Genomic DNA, 16,947 nt, shown 5'->3' on the forward strand with positions numbered 1-16,947 from the left:
TAGATATAGTGGCCAAATTGTTTGGTTGGGCTTTCCTACTACTTGACATACGTGACAAGTCTGACAAGAGCCGGAGGGAAGGAGGAGCCCGACGGAGCTGAAGGGGTGGAAGAACGAGGCACTTCCAGAGGCCCGTAAGTCCATGGCAAAGGTAGATGGATGACTGACTAAGGTGGAGCTGGAGGGACAAGGGAGCCCAGTGAAGCCAGAAGGATGATAGTCCCTGGTGGAGCTGAAGGAGCGAGGAGCCACACTGCAAAAAATGCTTTTCTTACTTACTTGTTTCCAGTCCAATTAATTGTTAAGTAATCTAATTGCTGTAATTTAATTTTCCCTTGAAAAAAGTAAAGTAAGGGATTACTCTTAACTTGTCTGTAATTTAATTAGAGGTACTTCTGATGTAATTGCATTAAATACTGTATAGACTATATAAAACAATAGTGGATTTAACATCAAAAATTAATGTTAAAATGGGTGTTTTCAATTAAATATTTACCATCTTATATTCTTCGTAACTAAAGTTTTGGTCAGCATTTATTAAAAAGCAAATTATGATGACCCTTGTGTCCTTAAAAGGGGGTTGATTAGATGATAGACAAACCCAGTTTTCCTTGAAAAGCAAGTTTTTAGAAATAGATTTTAAGGCGACTCTTATTTTAGAACGTAATACCTCATTATTTCCATGGCGACACATTATGAACCGCAGCCACAATAGCGCTGTATGACTGATGTATTGGTTTTATTAATAAATAAATTGATAAATAATAAGCCTTTTGGGCAATTTCAAAGGCTATGTAGGATCTGTGATAAAGAGCGAGATTTTGAGGATAAATAAAAAACTTTTTTTTTTTTTAAAGAGAGGGTATAAGTTCAAAACCATACAAATGCTAAAATACATGCAGAAAATGACAAGGGTTGAATTTTTAAAAAGAAATACAAGATCAGAAAAGGTATGTAAATATTACCATTAGAAAAGGGAATAATTAATTAATAATTAAAAAAACGCTTAAAGTAAAACACAGAGCAGCAGGCATTCGATCATCTGACTTTTATTCTTTCCCCTGATATAACACAAACAAATCGCGTCTTTGAGTGAATAACCCTTACATGGTTCTAAACATTCCACCTGTGCAGATTTTATGAATTCTATTGCACCCTTGAAGTACAAAAATCATAAGCCCGTACCAGTGCCCTGGCACACTGACACTACACGTTCCCTTAGACGGGTATGTAGACGTGGTGGAAAAAGGACAGATTAAAGATTTCTTATGAAATCCTGAAAAACTCCTACAACTTGTTTCAAAAAAACAAAATGCAAATATTTTTCTGAACTCATCACAAACAATTGTCATAAACCAAGTTCTCTTTTCTTCTATTAACTCTGTTTTAAATCCTTCTGTGCATTCCATTTTAGAGCCCTCTACTTTTCTCTGTGACAACTTTGGAAAGTTTTTTGTAGATAAGATCGCAACTTTAAGATCTCAGTTGTCTAATTCAGTATATACTATGCTTGATGTTCCATTGTGTTCTTCCATCTGGTCTGAGTTTGAGCCTATTGATCTGGTATCTCAAAGATCCTTAAGAGTTGTACTGACTCAATTACAGTCTTACTTGGCTGTAAATTCTCTTCATGAAACATTTCAATCTGGTTTTAAAGCTTTACACAGTACTGAATCTGCCCTTATAAGAGTTTCAAGTGATATTTTTACAGAAACTGACTCTGGGAAATTCATGGCTTTAGTTTTATTAGATCTGAGTGCTGAATTTGATTTGGTCGACCAACCATGAGGTCCTGTTGAGATGTCTGGAGATATCTGTGGGCTTTCGTGGCGTAGTCTTACAGTGGTTCCATTTTTATCCGACCAACAGATGGTTTAGTGTTCTTATTGGTCATCAGGCCTCCTCTAGTAAACCTCTCAACTGTGGAGTTCCACAGGGATCAATCCTCGGGCCGGTACTGTTTACCCTGTACATGCTACAATTTTTGATAAATACGGTGTATCCTTTCATCATGCTGATGATACTCAGATCTATTTTCCCTTAAAACATAATGATAAAAAAGGTTGACCTGTTTAAAAGAACTTAAGCTTTGGCTTTCAAGTAATTTTATAAATTTAAACGAAAATAAAGCAAATTCTATTCTATGAAATTCTATTCTATATGGGCCTAAGGAAAACAGTGTATTTGATGTTGACTCTGGTTCTCTTGCCCCATATGAAACTCAATGCGCTAAAAATCTGGGCGTTCTATTTGATCACAACCTAAAATTTGATAAACAGATCAGTACTGTCGTAAAATCATGCTTTTTCAAATCTTTGTCAACTCTCTAAAGTGAAACGCTTTTTATCCTAGCCTAACTACCAAATGGGGATTCATGCTTTCGTATCAACTTGTCTAGATTATTGTAATTCACTTTATAATGATGTCTCTCCAGTGATTACTATCTACTCATTGTGCCTTGATCTAAACGAGGCGATCGCACTTTTGTCCAAAACTTTGGAACTGTCTACCTCTTCACATTAGATTAGCTCCCTCTGTTTCCACCTTTAAATCTGCTCTAAAGACTTATTTATTCTCTTTGGCTTTTAATACTTGATTATAGGTTTGATTATTGTCTTCTTTTGTTGAGTGTTCCTTTATTGGAAGTTTTATTTTTCTATTTTATAGTTTTATTCTTTTCAGTACAGCACTTTGGTCGGCCTTGGTTGTTTTTAAATGTGCTTTATAAAATAAATATTGTATTGTATTGTATCACCATGTGCTTATCATCATCTTTTTCACAAGACAAACATGCAATACAGCTTCAGCAGCAATTTGACTTTGAGGTAGCCAATCACTTTGGAGCATTCATAAACTCTTGTATTTATTTTATTTTTACTGAATCTTCCACCAAATTTAACTCATTGAACATCCGTACTATTACTTTGTTTCATTCTGATGAATTAAAGAAATATGGATTTGTTGTTGTAGTTGTTCTTCGACCTATGGTTGATGAGCTCATGATTTTAGAGACTGAAGGGACTCATACTGCTCTTTCTGACACCCCTTTAAGAGGAACCATTCTGCAGGTAACGGGATAACTTGGCTCTTCATGGAGTATTTAGGTTTGTGGAGTCTTAGTGAAACATGCTGTCAATTGAGAGTGAGGAGAAATGACACAAAGTTTAAGTTATTTTAGAAACTCAAAGATTCTGGGCTTTTGAAAAAATGTTCAGGGCTAGAGCCCCAGATATAATATTTCATGAAAGTGAAAACTTAAGGATAAATCTGGACACAGTTTTCAGTCTTGCAGTACAAGTGTAGTAATCAGGATGCAGCCATTACTGCGGTTTTTAAGGGTGTTGGCTTGCTTCTCTGTAACTTGTATTCTGAGAATAGTGGACGTTTTATTCTCTGTGACTTTAAGACTTGCAGACAAACCTCTTTTACACACGTCACTCGAACACAAAAGCAGGAAAAGGGGATTTTCTGAGTTCAGGGAAATAGAAACTGAAGTGTAGTTGAGCTGTTGTATGTTTGTGTCTCTGTATTTATGCAGTAAAATGGCAGAAGCCAGATTTTCTCAAGATGATTTCATCTGTCCAGTGTGTCTGGATCTCCTCAAGGATCCAGTGGCCATTCCCTGTGGACACAGTTACTGTAAGATCTGTATTACAGGCTTCTGGGATCAGGAGGATCAGAGGAGAGTCTACAGCTGCCCTCAGTGCAGACAGACCTTCAGTCCAAGACCTGTTTTAGGTAAAAACACCATTCTGGCTGAAATGGTGGAGAAACTAAAGAGGACTAAACTTCCTGCCGACTGTTATGCTGGAGCTGGAGATGTGCAGTGTGACGTCTGTACTGGAAGAAAACACAAAGCCGTCAAGTCCTGTCTGGAGTGTCTGAACTCTTACTGTCAAACTCACCTTGAACAACATGAGAGTTTCTTTAAAGGGAATAGACACAATCTGACTGAAGCCACTGGACGACTGCAGGAGATGATCTGTCCGAAACACGACAAGATCCTTGAGGTTTTCTGTTGCACTGATCAACAAAGTATATGTCTGCTGTGTACGATGGATGAACATAAAAACCACAACACTGTATCACTTGCAGCACAGAGGACAGAGAAACAGGTATGAACTTAAAGCAATAGTTAAAGGGTTTGTTCACCCAAAAATGAAAATTCTGTCATTAATTACTCACCCTTGTGCTGTTTTACACCTGTAAGACCTTCGTTGATCTTCCGAACACAAATTAAGATATTTTTGTTGAAATCCGATGGCTCCGTGAGGACTACATAGGGAGCAATGACATTTCCTCTCTCAAGATCCATAAAAGTACTAAAAACATATTTAAATCAGTTCATGTGAGTACAGTGGTTCAATATTAATATTATAAAGCGATGAGAATATTTTTGGTGCGCCAAAAAAAAAAAAAGTATATATATAAATATATATAGTGATGGCCGATATCAAAACACTGCTTCAGGAAGATTCGGAGCGTTATGAATCAGCGTGTGGAATCATGATTCGGATAGCGTGTCAAACCGCCAAACTGCTGAAATCACGTGACTTTGGCGCTCCGAACTGCGGATTCGACACGCTGATTCATAATGCTCCGATGCTTCCTGAAGCAGTGTTTTGAAATCAGCCATCACTATATAAGTCGTTATTTTGTTTTTTTTTGGCGCACCAAAAATATATTCCTCGCTTTATAATATTAATATTGAACCACTGTACTCACATGAACTGATTTAGATGTGTTTTTAGTACATTAATGGATCTTGAGAGAGGAAATGTAATTGCTCCCTATGTAGGCCTCACAGAGCCATCGGATTTAAACAAAAATATCTCAATTTGCGTTCCGAAGATTAACGAAGGTCTTACGGGTGTAAAACGGCACGAGGGTGAGTAATAAATGACAGATTTTCATTTTTGGGTGAACTAACCCTTTAACTTTCTAACACAATTTACTTATCAAGCATTTATCTAGAAGCAATATGATCACTATGCATGTTGAACAGACCAAAATGTAAATCGCTCATAAATCAAATCATTGATCAGCTCATGTATACAGAACCCAAATCAAATGTGGCAACCTGTTTAGTCATGTGACATGTTTTAACAAATGAGGTTTGATGTTATCGAAGTGTGATTTTTGATTTGGGCTAGAAACAGAAATTCATCAGACTATCTTTGTGTTCTGCAACAGAAAATCATAAAAGCTTGAAACAGGAGAATGGGTAAATTAATCTATTCACTATCCCTTTATAACTAGGCACTGATGAATGCTGACACTTATGCTTTGTTTATTCAACTAATCAGTGTATTGAACCTAGATCTTTAACCCCTAAGCTCACCTCTTTACTGTTAATATATCAACTGGTCACATGATGAATTAGTGATAGTAGTTTTATGTGACATTTCATGTTATTGGTTTGTCCTCCAGAACCAGTTGAAAGAGATTCAGATAAAGGTCCAGCAGAGAATCCAGCAGAAAGAGAAAGATATTCATCAGCTGAGAGAGGTTGTGGAGTCTCATAAGGTGAGTCTGGAAAAGAAGAGCAGTTAGAACTCTCCTCTAGTGCTGGAGCTCTTTCAGACACACTGAAGCCACAGCGTAATTGTGATTTGTGTCCTAACAGCGCTCTGCACAGACAGCAGTGAAGGACATTGAGAAGATCTTTACTGATCTCATCTGCTCTATTGAGAGAAGTTGTTCTGAGGTCACATGGTGGATCAGAGATCAGGAAAAGGCTGCAGTGAGTCGAGCTGAAGGACGACTGAAGCAAATGGAGCATGAGATCAATGATCTGAGGAGGAGAGATGCTGAGCTAGAGCAGCTTTCACACACACACACCATCACATCCATTTCCTGCAGGTAACAGGATCTAGAAGAACAGGATCACAGTAGACATGAGCAAGATCCTGGAGACTCACATAGAAACATTTCATGAGAGCAGAATGAGCAGTTGACTGCAGTGTTGTGAGGAATTCTGTCACTAGTGTCACTGTTCAAAACTTCACTTCACTGATATTTAAACTTTACCAAATATTTCTTTCCAATTAGTGGCTTTCACAGCATGTAGTTCTAGGAACTAGCCACCAGGGCAGTTCCCGAGAACTAATTTCTCCCCTAATTTCTCGTCATTTAGCACTGCATTTACAAACATCAACAACTGGAGAACAGAGGATGCTGTGATAGGAGCTGTTTTTGTTGTTTTGTGGGTTTCATGATAACGGAGATGGACTGTAGATGAATAAGGGCTACGAGACAATTTCCTAAGAAAACTTGCAGTGTTACATATCAGAGCCTGAGAAAGAACACAATGCCACAGACAGTTAAATGCCGTTATTGCTGTTTTCCATGTACGTGGAATAGGTAAATACATGGCTTTTTAAAAAATACCAGAAGCCGTATGTGTTTGGCCAATCAACGTACACTTATGTCACTGGTTGCTATTGTGCTAGGTTAGACCCTACTCTGAAGTAAGAGCTAATTTAGCTCCCCAGAATAGGAGTTCCTATAACTAAAATTATTCCTAGTACCTGCGGTACAAACTTCCGCCAGTAGTTCTAGGAACTATGAAAAGGTTCCTCCGGTGCGAAAGCCCCTATTGTAGTGAAATCAGTGAACTTGATGGTACAATTTCCACCCAACTAGATTTTCCATCATCCTTTTCATTAAATATTTAATTTAAACTATGTTTCGTGAGTTCACACTTACATATAATTAAAATAGTTCAATAATTACAAATGATGGCCAGTCTACTCATAGCCTTTAAACTGCTCTTCCTTGAAAAATATACTCAACCCTACAATCTGCAATGATGTGATGTCAGTTTTGATTTCTGCTTTCTGTAGAGTTTCCAGTCTCTCTCAGCTCCTCCTGAATCTACAGATGTAAATGACAATCCCTTCAGTTCTCTCTCCTCTTTTGATGGCGTGAAAGAATCTGTCCGTCAAATGAGAGACAAACTGGAGGATTTCTGCAAAGAGGAGCTGAAGAAGATCTCTGACAGAGGTAAAGTCTTGTAGATTAATCTGCTCTCAGAAATGAGTCTTCCATCATCTCATATCACGTAGAAGATCATATTAGAAATGTCTTAGGAATGAATGCAGCAATAATTTTCTCTTTACATGGTAATTACACTGTTCATGTCTGTTGATTTCCCACTGTCACTTTCACCAACAGTTCCCAGGACCAGGAACGACTTCCTACAATGTAAGTCATTAAGAAAACGAGCACAAAAACTCACTGAGTGTGTTCATGTGCTTCCTGAAAAAATATTTTTATAATTAATCATGTAAATGATTTGCATGGGGTATCTAGTAAGCTGTACTGAGACACTGCTGATACACTTAACATAAACCATGAGTTCAGCTACATTAAAAGATCAGACAGATTCATAATTCCTGATTGTCATGTGTTTTATCTCCATCAGATTCCCATCAGCTCACCCTGGATCCAAACACAGTGAATAAACACCTCTGTCTGTCTGAGAGGAACAGATTGATTACTGGTACTCTCACAGAGCAGCCATATCCTGATCATCCAGACAGATTTGATGGATATAATCAGCAGGTGTTGTGTAAAGAAAGTGTGTGTGGACGCTGTTACTGGGAGATTGAGTGGAGTGGGGTGTTTAGTGTGGATATATCAGTGTCATATAAGAGCATCAACCGGAAGGAATGGGGTAATAAGTGTTTGTTTGGATGTAATGTTGAGTCCTGGAGTTTGTTCTGCTCTCCCTCCAGATACTTATTCATGCATAATAACATGCGGACTGAACTCCCTGTAGCGCCCAGCCGTAGAATAGGAGTGTATGTGGATCACAGTGCAGGAACTCTGTCCTTCTACAGCGTCTCTGGAGACACAATGAGCCTCATCCACACAGTCCAGACCACATTCACTCAGCCTCTGTATCCTGGGATTTATGCTTTTGTTGGATCATCAGTGAAACTGTTGATGAATCAGAACAGATTGTAGAGAGTTTCTACCCATAATACTTTGAACTGCATGATAAATCAGTAACAGTGAAATGTTATAGTCTCTTATTTTCTCTACATTAATACTACAGCTGTCATTGACATAACATATCAGAATAATTGTTGTAAAAGTCCAATTTATCTGTATAACACTTTTCACAATACACACTGTATCAATGTAGCTTTACATGGAACAGAAATCAATGATGTAAATGTTAATCATTAATGTTGATTAATAAGTTGCATTTAGTAGATTATAGCTGGTCGATAATATAGTTTACATTTTCCTATAAAACAAGGAATAAACTGAAGACAGGATAATTATAAAAGGTTTCTATGTTAGTAAAAACAAAAAAAAGTGTACAATGTTGTGGGTTTGTTTCTGGTGGAGCACTCATTAAAGGGATAGTTCACTCAAAAATGAAAATTTGATGTTTATCTGCTTACCCCCAGGGCATCCAAGATGTGGGTGACTTTGTTTCTTCAGTAGAACACAAATGATGATTTTTAACTCCAACCGTTGCGGTCTGTCAGTCGTATAATGCATGTCAATGGGAACTCCATCTATAAGAGTCAAAAAAACATGCACAGACAAATCCAAATTAAACCCTGCGGCTCGTGACGACACATTGATGTCCTAAGACACGAAACGATCGGTTTGTGTGAGAAACTGAACAGTATTTATATAATTTTTTACCTCTAAAACACCACTATGTCCAACTGCCTTGAGCATCCAGTGTGTGAGGTCTGAACGCACTCTGAATATAACACCGTGTCAACACCGGACGCGAGCGGCACGATATTGGTGATATTGTCTACACTGGATGCGTACTTCTGACCTGGTGAGGTCTGAAGACACGCTCTGATGCCGGAAGTGATCTCTTGCGTGTATTTGTCAATGAGCGCGAGCGATCACTTCCGGCATCAGAGCGTGTCTTCAGACCTCACCAGGTCAGAAGTACGCATCCAGTGTAGACAATATCACCAATTATAATGGGTTCTATTATCTTTTGATGCATCGCGCCGCTTGCGTCCGGTGTTGACACGGTGTTATATTCTTTGCAAACAATGACAACTTCATTGCAGATAAGACACACCGGCTTTGCATTCACAAAACTAGGTAAGAACGTATAGTTGTCTTTCTATGTCCTATTTTCGCTGTCAACTTTCCTCTTTAGACTCTTTGATAGTGCCATCTTCTCTCACCAGCTAGCTTAAATGTTAACATCACTCTGCACACGACGTAATAGCGTACCTTCCACACGCAAACAATTAAAAAAATTGCAGTTTAGTAAGTGAGAATACCAAGGAATAATTCTGTGTAAAAGTTGGCTACGTCAAATAATTATTACAAAAAGTTAGGCTCCATTGTGGAACAAGCAAATTAAAATGATACACATATATTATTTACAATATGGAAAGAGGAAATAAAACACAGTTCGTTAAGAGCATGACTCAAACATGCCATTAATGGGCTTATTCAAGTCCTCTTTTATTTTTTGAGTTATTTTTATCCATTCGCATCTCCCACATAGTATGTGTGTTTTAGCAAGGTGGTCTGTGTTGCAAGTTTGTCAATGAAGATACTTGCCAGGCTATGTGTCACTACTCTGCTTTATTAATTTATCCAGTGTGAAACCTGGACACCGCCACACAAATGTGGCTTTTTGTTAATGACTGTCCTACTACAGGATTTAACACAGAGTAACAGCTCACTACCAGTTACAAAAGATCACTGTAACATTCTGTCACAGGCAATTCTAGTTGCATTTTTCATCAATTAATTTCCTTTGACTATGTTCTGGCCCGCCATCTAGTGGCGAAAATTATTTTTGGCCCTATGCCAAACTTACTTGCTGATCCCTGCTGTAGAAGGTAAAGGGGTTGCTGGCGGACGAAGGGGTGCTGAGCAACTATATCCTCAAGGGCACGAGCATGGTGCTCAGCTGCCTCTGTCGCCCTTTCAAAACATTGGACAGCACAATTGAGCACCTCAGTGATTGTGCTGAGGAAGGCTTGATCCTACCCCGCCTGCTCCTTCAATATATTCATCTGGAGGGATGATCTCCGTCTTCTTGGCTGCCTCCAGCTCTCCTGAGCTGAAGGTGTAGATGATTCACTCTCCGTTTCCTCTGGAACATTTGGAGTATCTGGGGGTTCATCATCTGGGGTCATGGGCATGGATGCTCCTGTTAACCCTAAAAAAACAAGACCATAAAAAGACATCAGAAAATAAATTTATTTCTATTTTCCATCTTATTAGGACACAAATAAAAAAACAAAAATTGATTTTTTAAAAAACATTACTTTTATTTTTGATTTTAATGTTTGTATCCCCCAGGATACATTGCCCCTTTGGGTGTATAAATTGATTGAAAACAGAATGTATGTTTGCCAGTGGACTGTAAAACATTTTAGCTATTTATTAAAAAAAAAAAAAATCTATCATAACTTACAGTTAACATTTGTTGTAATAGTCAGTTAAAACAATAAATATGCGTATTTATGAGTATTAGTCTAATTTTCTATTATCTACAGACTATGAAATATCAACATGATCATCTTCATGTCTTTTCCTTTTTGATTGATAGTTCTTTTTTAATGTAGAAAATGTGTAATTCTTAATTTTTCTCATGTTAAAAAGTAAGCAATAACCTTGTTAGCTTATGAATTATCATTGGAACAATCAAAGTTTTACATAAACAAAGCTCGAGGCTAACAACCCATCTTGTAAAACTAAGGCTACATCCACACGAAGCCAGAGCTTTTCCTATCCAATCTTTTTTTTTCCTTGTCTCAAGAAATATCCGCGTACACACGAAACCACTGAAACTGACTCAAAACGATGTAGTATACATGCCAGATCAGTATGCGGCGCTGTAATTCTGCCACAGAGATAGACTAAAAATGGAGAATAAGACTTGGAGCATACACATAAACCTTGAGCGCTGTATACAAACCTTAGTAAAGCTTAGAAATAACACTTTATTTTGGCTCAGTAGCTTCTGTAGCATGAACACAAGCATCTAGTCCACTATTGTTGTTGTTGTCGCTGTTTTGTGCTGTTAGCGGCGTCTGACTAGGGTGGACACGTGGGGTGATGACACCATCGCTTCACAAAATATAAGGATTGGCTGTACACACGAAAACGGGCGTTGTTTTCAGATTTATCCACTCTGGGACTTCAAAAAATATCGGTTTCACCTTCTGAAAATGCTGGATCCATCTGGACGAAACACCTATCCGATACAAAAGTTTTGCGTATACAGCTAAACTCGTCTCCGTGTGGATGGGCCCTAAAACAGGCCAGGCTAATACATGTTATATCAGATTTTGCCAAACAACAACAAAAAAAGAATGTTCGCCTTACCTAGGCTGTTTAGAACGGTGTTCATCGACGTCACAATAGGTCTATGGCCAAGTATTTCTTCCATTAAGTTGAAATACCTGAATTTTACTTTTCTCTTGCCACCAGCCCCGCTTTTGACAAGATTTCTCTTCTCTGAAAGATATTTTTGTTTTAGAGTTTTCCACTTGGACCGTAACATCTGCCACAGCTTGTCAAAGCCCTTGTCTTTCATGTCTGCTTCCAAGTCTTGGTAAATGATGGCATTTCTCTGTTGCTTCAAATCTAATATTTGTTTAATTTGTTTGTCTTTAATTAGTTTAAGAAAGAACTCTGTCTCATCTTCGGTTCACACATACCGCGCCATCTTCAAATAATGATCATGTGACTTTTTACGTACGCCATGTGACCTGTAAATGCGAAAAACATGTTTCCATTGCAGTTTTGTGAATATTCCTCTTTTGAATTGCCTGAAAAACCACCTCATGCGAGCGTAAAAACGTTTTTGTGATGAATAGGATTTTTTTCGAAATTGACATGTTTCCATTGAATTCACAGTTTCAATTTGTGCAATTTAAAGGGTAATGGTAACGCGGCTATTGTGAATGGAATTCTACAAAACTTAAGTGAAAACACCAAATAATCATGCAATGGGATAAAATAGCTTCTCTTCCCTGCAAATAATACCATGGAGAATGTGAATAATTAACCAAGTCAAAAACAAAAAGGTAAGCAGGTATCAGCATCGGCAGACGCAAAATGCTATTAAAGTCAAAAAGTTAAAAAAAATTTAAAAAATGATCAAAGTTACGTAAAAAAAATTAAAGCTCCTTGTGGAATTTTATAGGAATTTTGACTTTGTTATAGCGATTCCTATATAGAAAAATCACTTCCTGCCCTCCAGCTGCATTTCGTGCCACAGCAATGACAACAACCTATTTCTTTCCAGAATGAGTTTGCAAATGTCGTTTCAGGTGTGAAAGGCTTCTCTCCAGTGTGAAGTCTCATGTGAACCTTAAGGTTTCCTTTAAGTGTGAAACTCTTTGCACAGTGAGGGCAGGCGAACAGCTTCTCTCCAGCGTGAACTCTCATGTGAGTCTTAACAGTTGTTTTTTGTGCGAAGCTCTTCCCACACAGTTTGCAGGTGTAAGGCTTCTCTCCAGTGTGACTTCTCAAGTGGATATCAAGGGACACCTTATATGCAAAACTCATTCCGCACTGGGTACAGGTGTAAGGCTTCTCTCCAGTGTGAATTCTCATGTGAGTCTTGAGGCTTAGTTTAGTACTGAAACTCTTACTACAGTGAGAGCACATGAAACCCTTCTCTCCAGTGTGAGTTCTCATGTGAGTCTTAAGATTTCCTTTTAGTGAGCAGCTCTTCCCACACAGTTTGCAGGTGTAAGGCTTCTCTCCAGTGTGACTTCTCAAGTGGATATCAAGGGACACCTTGTATTTAAAACTCATTCCACATTGGATGCAGGTGTAAGGCTTCTCTCCAGTGTGAATTCTCATGTGAGTCTTGAGGCTTAGTTTAGTACTCAAACTCTTACTACAGTGAGAGCACATGAAACGCTTTTCTCCTTTGTGATTTCTCTTGTGGACTTTAGATTTTCTAGTTCCTGTTTTTTGAGCCTTTTTTTGTGAGGAAGTCTTTTTAATCCGTGAACGACTAAAAGATTTTTCTCCAGTTGTGAAATCATGATTTTTCTCTTCCATTTCATTCAGATCTTGACTCTCTTCTTTCAGCAGCATCAGGTCTAAGGTGAACAAAGACAAATACAAGTTATCACCAGTTTAATGGAACAAAGCAACAGACATTAAAACATATAAGTCGCGTTTCCACCGAAATTACCCAGAACAATTTTCCAGGAACTTTTTTCCCCCAGACCTATTGCTTGCTGCGTTTCCATAGCGGTCTAAAGTACCGTGGAGATTTCGCGACATTAAGTATTACAACATTCCAGTTCACGCTGGATTTCTTCCTCCTTAATAAAGCCTCATCGTGCCAAACGTGGCTTTAGGCTGCATTTACACAACAGGTCTTTATGCCAAATTCGGATTTTTTGACTATATCCGATTTTGTTGACCCTCTTCTTTTAAAAGTGACCTGTATCTAATATCTACATTTACACTACTCGGGCTTAACATTGCTTAATGCAAGACAGTGATATTAAAAGACCAAACTCTGCACACAATTTATTAATAAAGCATACTATGTATAGAAAAGCTGTAGTCCAGAATATGAAGGCAATGAGTTAAATTTATTGACAGAACTCATAGAAACATTTTTAATGCTATAGTTTCATCCTGACATCAGAATCATTTATTTGTACTGATTCTTCACCACAGATTTGCTGTAAATGTGTTTTCTAAAAGTCTGGTGGTAAAACTTTTGCCAAGCATGTCAGAGGTTCTGGTTTCTAATCCGTACATATATAGTTTTTTTCCCTCATTAAAACCAAATGTGTTCATCAGTGATTGTGTATCAAGAGAGGGGCATGTTTGTGTGCATTTTATTTTGTGATTTCACCAGAACAAATAGAGAGTTTCCACAGCACTTAGCAATAGATTGAAGCATTCATCTGTGCACGAGCCACTGTCACTGACCTATACCCACTGTATTATTATCTGTATTATCACTGTGACATCTCATTAGGGCTGCACGATTAATCGAAATAAAGCCGCATGCGATTTGGCAATTGGCTGGGGTTTTTTTTTTGTTTTTTTTGTGCCGCTCATCAGTGAAGCACTGCTAAATGCTGCTCTATCTGAAAGCCAGAGGGCGCTCTTGTGCTGAACCTTCAAATATGCCCCGCTGTAGGAGCCATTTATAGGTTTTACCATATTGTTTTATGTTGTCCCTTCTTGTATGTTTTCTGGAGTCTGTGTGTGCCCTCTACAGGGCGAACCATAGGATAAAGCCACAGGTATCTAATGAGATGCGTGGTCTGCTGGGAGCACACGGTCCTTAGACCTTCTTTCTCCTCTTCAATGTTTTATGGTGCTCTTATAATTTACAGCTTGAATTATTTTATATTTTATTTTCAACGTTAAGTTGCATCAGTTTATTTTTGTAACATTCAAGATTAATAAATGAACTGTGATCAACTTCATTTTCCTGGACTTTTAATGGATATAAAGGAGTCAACAAAGAGTTGTCTAAAATTTTCCCAGTGGACCCAAGAAGTGACCAACAAACATTTTAAATCAAGTAAAGGTCACTACACCCGCAGAAGAAAGATAACACACGTCGTTCCAGGAAATCGCTGTAGCTGAATAAACAGAAGATTGAAACGCTTTGATTGATTAAATGTGACTAATATATGACAATATATGATTTATCTGTGTTCTTCAAGCTTTCTGGGGTATTTCAGTGATAATAAAAGTACAGGTGCTGGTCATATAATTAGAATATCATCAAAAAGTTGATTTATTTCACTAATTCCATTCAAAAAGTGAAACTTTTATGTTATATTCATTCATTACACACAGACTGATATATTTCAAATGTTTATTTCTTTTAATTTTGATGATTATAACTGACAACTAAGGAAAATCCCAAATTCAGTATCTCAGAAAATTAGAATATTGTGAAAAGGTTCCATATTGAAGACACCTGGTGCCACACTCTAATCAGCTAATTAACTCAAAACACCTGCAAAGGCCTTTAAATGGTCTCTCAGTCTAGTTCTATAGGCTACACAATCATGGGGAAGACTGCTGACTTGACAGTTGTCCAAAAGACGACCATTGACACCTTGCACAAGGAGGGCAAGACACAAAAGGTCATTGCAAAAGAGGCTGGCTGTTCACAAAGCTTTGTGTCCAAGCACATTAATAGAGAGGCGAAGGGAAGGAAAAGATGTGGTGGAAAAGATGTGGTAGAAAAAAAAGTGTACAAGCAATAGGGATAACCGCACCCTAGAGAGGATTGTGAAACAAAACCCATTCAAAAATGTGGGGGAGATTCACAAAGAGTGGACTGCAGCTGGAGTCAGTGCTTCAAGAACCACTACGCACAGACGTATGCAAGACATGGGTTTCAGTTGTCGCATTCCTTGTGTCAAGCCACTCTTGAACAATAGACAGCGTCAGAAGCGTCTCGCCTGGGCTAAAGACAAAAAGGGCTGGACTGCTGCTGAGTGGTCCAAAGTTATGTTCTCTGATGAAAGTAAATTTTGCATTTCCTTTGGAAATCAGGGTCCCAGAGTCTGGAGGAAGAGAGGAGAGGCACACAATCCACGTTGCTTAAGGTCCAGTGTAAAGTTTCCACAGTCAGTGATGGTTTGGGGTGCCATGTCATCTGCTGGTGTTGGTCCACTCTGCTACCAAAGCTACCAGTACCTGGTTTAAGGACCATGGTATCCCTGTTCTTAATTGGCCAGCAAACTCGCCTGACCTTAACCCCATAGAAAATCTATGGGGTATTGTGAAGAGGAAGATGCGATATGCCAGACCCAACAATGCAGAAGAGCTGAAGACCACTATCAGAGCAACCTGGGCTCTTATAACACCTGAGCAGTGCTACAGACTGATCGACTCCATGCCACGCCGCATTGCGCAGTAATTCAGGCAAAAGGAGCCCCAACTAAGTATTGAGTGCTGTACATGCTCATACTTTTCATGTTCATACTTTTCAGTTGGCCAAGATTTCTAAAAATCCTTTCTTTGTATTGGTCTTAAGTAATCTAATTTTCTGAGATAATGAATGAATATAATATACAAGTTTCACTTTTTGAATGGGATTAGTGAAATAAATCAACTTTTTGATGATATTCTAATTATATGACCAGCACCTATATATTTATAATGCATATCAATATTTTTAATGCTAATCGACATATCCTTTATCACTGTATAGAATACCATGAAGTAATTTGTTGTATGCCTTATTCTGTGTAAGAAGCCATATCTCAGAAGGATGTTATTTCAAACATTCAACTGACATTATGAAGTGAGTTTGGAGTAAAAACGTTATTAAAAGTTGTCTTTTGTTAAAGGTTAATAAATGCTTCTCATGTTGGGAAAGATGTTTGAGGCGTGTTGCTTTTTCAAATGCACGTTATAAGCGACTCAATCTCGCAGTGCTTTGAGATTTCATAATCACACTAAGCCAAAGCGCGATTTTGCCTTACGTGTCACACTTTCAGATGCACACGCTTCAGAGTTAATCGCAAACTTTGGATTAAACCCGAGTTGACAGAGAACATTTATACCGAGCATTTTGAGACCGCTGAACCTGATCTAAACCAGGTTGGATTTATCAACTCTAAACCTACTCTGAAACTCAAGAGTTTGTTCAGCTATTACATCAACACTTCAGTGGGCTTTTAATATTAGTTTTTCTCCATTGGTTTGGCTCATTTCTTGAAACAGAAATTACATTCTCAAAACAACATGGACAAACCTCCAAACCACTTGGCAATTGTTCACAACAGAATTGATTTTCTCATTCATTTCATCAAATTGCAAATGTCTAAGTACATGTCTCAATGTCTTAGTACATCTTTGCAAATGATTAAGTACAGGTAGCCTACATTTAGCACAATTTCCAAGTGAATAGATCTTGTTGATCTAAACTGATTGTTGATTCTCAGTCTAATGGTTGTTCGCTCCAAAACGTGTCAGCGT

The 16,947-nt window shown here is 38.1% G+C and overlaps 2 protein-coding genes and 1 pseudogene across 3 annotated transcripts in view; 2 read left to right on the forward strand and 1 right to left on the reverse strand.

Moving 5' to 3' along the window:
• Positions 1-16,947, reverse strand: part of LOC127510642 (gastrula zinc finger protein XlCGF26.1-like) — a 172,765-nt gene that overhangs the window by 122,945 nt on the left and 32,873 nt on the right. The window lies entirely within an intron of this gene.
• The window catches only part of LOC127510633 (gastrula zinc finger protein XlCGF7.1-like), a 101,774-nt gene that overhangs the window by 66,034 nt on the left and 18,793 nt on the right, over positions 1-16,947 (forward strand). The window lies entirely within an intron of this gene.
• On the forward strand, positions 3,449-8,397 carry LOC127510619 (tripartite motif-containing protein 16-like; annotated as a pseudogene).

The sequence above is a fragment of the Ctenopharyngodon idella genome, chromosome 4 (assembly GCF_019924925.1).
Source record: "Ctenopharyngodon idella isolate HZGC_01 chromosome 4, HZGC01, whole genome shotgun sequence".
Lineage (NCBI taxonomy): Eukaryota > Metazoa > Chordata > Actinopteri > Cypriniformes > Xenocyprididae > Ctenopharyngodon > Ctenopharyngodon idella.